The sequence below is a fragment of the Lichenostomus cassidix genome, chromosome 1 (genome assembly GCF_008360975.1).
Source record: "Lichenostomus cassidix isolate B80296 chromosome 1, HeHo_3.0, whole genome shotgun sequence".
Classification (NCBI taxonomy): domain Eukaryota; kingdom Metazoa; phylum Chordata; class Aves; order Passeriformes; family Meliphagidae; genus Lichenostomus; species Lichenostomus cassidix.
In genome coordinates, this window is record NC_139479.1 from 79,671,652 (window position 1) to 79,675,195 (window position 3,544).

A 3,544-nucleotide genomic window follows, 5' to 3' on the forward strand; every position below is an offset into this window, starting at 1 on the left:
CCCCGCCCCGCTCTGCCCGCCTCGCCCGGCCCGGCCCGGGGTGAGGCCCGCCCGCCGGCCCGCCCGGCCCCGCTGGGTCCCCTGCGGGCCGGCCGTGGGTGATCGCTGGGTGAGCTCTACCGGCCGCTCCAGGCTGCCCACCTCCCCTCCGCCAGACCCCTCCGATATCCTGCTACCCCGTCTTTCACAGAATCGATTCGGTTGGAAAAGACCTCTGAGATCATCGACTCCACGCTACGACCAAACACCGGCACATCAACAAGACCACGGCACCAAGTGCCACATCCAGTTCTTCCCATAACACCTCCAAGGATGGTGACTACACCACCTCCTTAGGCCCATTCCAATGTCTAATCCCCCTTTCCGTGAAGAAATTGTTCTAATGTCTAGTCTGAACCTCCGCTGGCACAGCCTGGGGCTGTGTCCCCTTGTCCTGTCACTGGTTGCCTGGGAGAAGAGGCCAATCCCCACCTGGCTACAGCTTCATTCCTCCTTTCAGGCAGCTGTAGAAAGCGATGAGGTCTCCCCTGAGCCTCCTTTAGTCCAGGCTAAACAAGCTCAGCTCCCTCAGCTGCATCTCATTGGAAATGCACTCCAGACCCTTCCCCAGCTTCATTGGCATTCTCTGGACACTGTCATGTCCTTCCTGAATTGAGTGGCCCAGAACTGAACACAGGATTTGAGGTGCGATCTCACCAGTATTGAGTGCAGAGAGATGATCACGTTCCTGCTCCTGATACAGGCCAGAATGTCATTGGCCTTCTTGGCCACCTGGGCACATAGTTCTTTTGAGTTGCTACAGAGGGCAGTGAGAACGCAGAGCGATGACTTCCACACCTGGTTTGCCGTGGATTTCTCAAAGTGTGCTGTGCCATGCCATCCTCCACAGGCCACACATCAGAGGTCACAACACCAGCAGGGCAAATCTGAGGCAGAAGAAATGTAAAAGGCATTGTTTTGAGAGATATATTTTAAGAAATACTGTACTCCAATACCCAGCATACCGTGACAGGCTATAAACACTCTTCAGAGAGATGTGTGCATCTGTGGAGTTGGGCTGACTACTGTGTTATCTCCAGACCCTTTGTTTCCTTCCATTTTAGGGAGGCACAGCCCCAAAGAGAGAAGGTGCTCCCAGCTACAGGTTTGAGGACAAGGCTGAAACTTTGTGCAGTTTTTACTTTGCTGGTATCTTTTTTTCCCACCTCTCAAAATTTTCACTGTGTGATTTTGGAAAAACTTCTCCATTCAGTTCAGTCATCGTATTTGGGATGAGACAGGCCATGAACAGAGTGGAACTTTGCCTGCAGAGGTGACTTCTCAGGCTCTTCATGCATCTTCATTCTCAGAACCCTTGCTCAGGTGCCAGCAAGGGATACAGCTCATGTTTAAGACAAAAATTCTGTAGTTGTGTTGTACCCATGTCCACATACAGTACAGACAGTCTATACTCAGCAGCAGTACAAAGATTGTGCACTCAGCTGACTTGCTGAGCCACCCTACTTGCTGATGCAGACAAAACCTGAACCCAGGATGAATTCCAGACATTGGACTTTTGTCTTGCCTCATCTGCAGAGCCTCTTGAACCAGGAAATCTTGATACAAGAACACTAGAGAGCCACTGTGGAAAGAACTGTTGGCTTCAAAGAGCAACACCAATGACGCAGCAGTAGCATGCTTTGAAATTTTATGAGACAAAAAAATCCTGCAAATGACCAGACAGAAAGTAAAGAAAAAACAAAAAACCTGTATTTGTGATGTTGGTCCTGTCTCCTACTTTACACTAGCGTATGCAGTCTGACCCTACTGAGCAAAAGCCCTGCTTATAATGATACTCTGAGAAGGGTACTCTGTCACATTGTTAAGACAAACTTAGATGCCTGACAAGTTGCCATCAGCTTATTAATGGTTGTATATATCATTCTGAAAACCCCGTATTTCCACTATAACATATAGGGAACTTAAGTTTGGAAATGTGCATAGTGGGAGGTTTTACTTCTACTCTGCAGTCTCTTTGCCTTCCTCATCCTGTCCCTGCATAATATGCCTGGGTTTTCTACACCTCCATTATTCACTGGTGGATGATGAAACCAAGGCACTTTTAAGAAGGGTGGAGAATGGACATGTCTTCTGGTATTCTTAGAAAGATTAATATGGCCAGGGCACCTTTGGGCATAAGGCACTTGGGAGAGCCCCTGGATCAGTTCATTTCTATTTGAAGCACATGGAAATTAGGTTAATGAAGCACCATGGGACTAGGCACAGAAAAAAACCATATCTCTTGATTAATGTTCCAGGGGGATTTAATCAATCCCTGTGGTTTTTTTGGCCACACTTTTTCAAATAAAATAAGATGGAAAGGAGCAGTGAGGAAATTGGGATGTGAATATTGTCAAAAGTTTGGTTCTTTCTAGTACTCTAAAATTAACTGACCTGCCCACACCATTTAAAAGCTCTGAATTACTGCTTTGAGATGTGTTATATATAGTCTCCCAGTGTGCCTGGAGCTTGGGCAGCACATTATGAACTTTAAATATACAATAGCAGCAGCCAAAGGTCATAGAAAAATTTTATTCAAGAATAAATGGCAGTTGTGATAAATGCATAAAATGTTATGCTTGTTCTATACAGAATAATATAGGTCACTTTGTCAGCAAAGCTATTTCACTAAACCAAAAGTAGGAAAAGTTAAAGCTTCTCCTGCTTCTTTGAAAAACCTTCTACTAATCAAAGTACTAGAAATTATTTTTTCTTATCAGTGAGATTTAAGGAATGTATGAAAAATTTTGTTTTTCAATTCATCTTCTTGAAGAAACAAACTTGCTGGGTTTTGAGATGCAAATTTTAGCAATGTTTTTGTTAGGATTACCCACTTATATATCATTTACCATGACACAGTTTTCCTTAGGTCTGATTGCAACCAATGGTAGGATCTTTACTTGCAAGGTGTTGAGGACCCTATTTGTATGTCAAGGTGTTGTTCAAAGACAGATACAATAAGCTCAACCTTTTTGTTACTTTCTTTTTATATACCCCCAGGATAACTTCATTCTATGGTAGCCCTTCAGCATGTGAAAATGTTGTCACAGTAATTTACTGCACATAATGCTTGGAAATATTTGTGGGGAGGGTTCTTTGTATACCTACTACATGTATGCTCTGAGTTTACTCAGTTTTGGGACTTGGAAAACAGTGGGGAAAAGTTGTCTCAGTGATGGTTTTTGCATTAGCTTTTCATTACTCTGAGTCACAAGGCTATTTTGACAGATGATTGGGTTAGGAGGTTCCAAATTCTTTTGTTTAGGGCATAGAACAAAAAAGGTGGAACTGGCTGTGTCACTTAAACTGAGTGGAGGAACAGCCAGTTTATTGTGGAGGTAACACTTCTGTGGTGTCTGAGGACAGCCTTTTTACTTGTCAAATAAATGTGTGTTTGCTTATAGGTGCCAGTCTTTGTTACAGTTTTAACTGTGAGAGAATGGATGAAAAGAAAATGCTTAAATTCATGGAGTTCAGCTATGGAATTATGTGTTAGAGTTCAAGA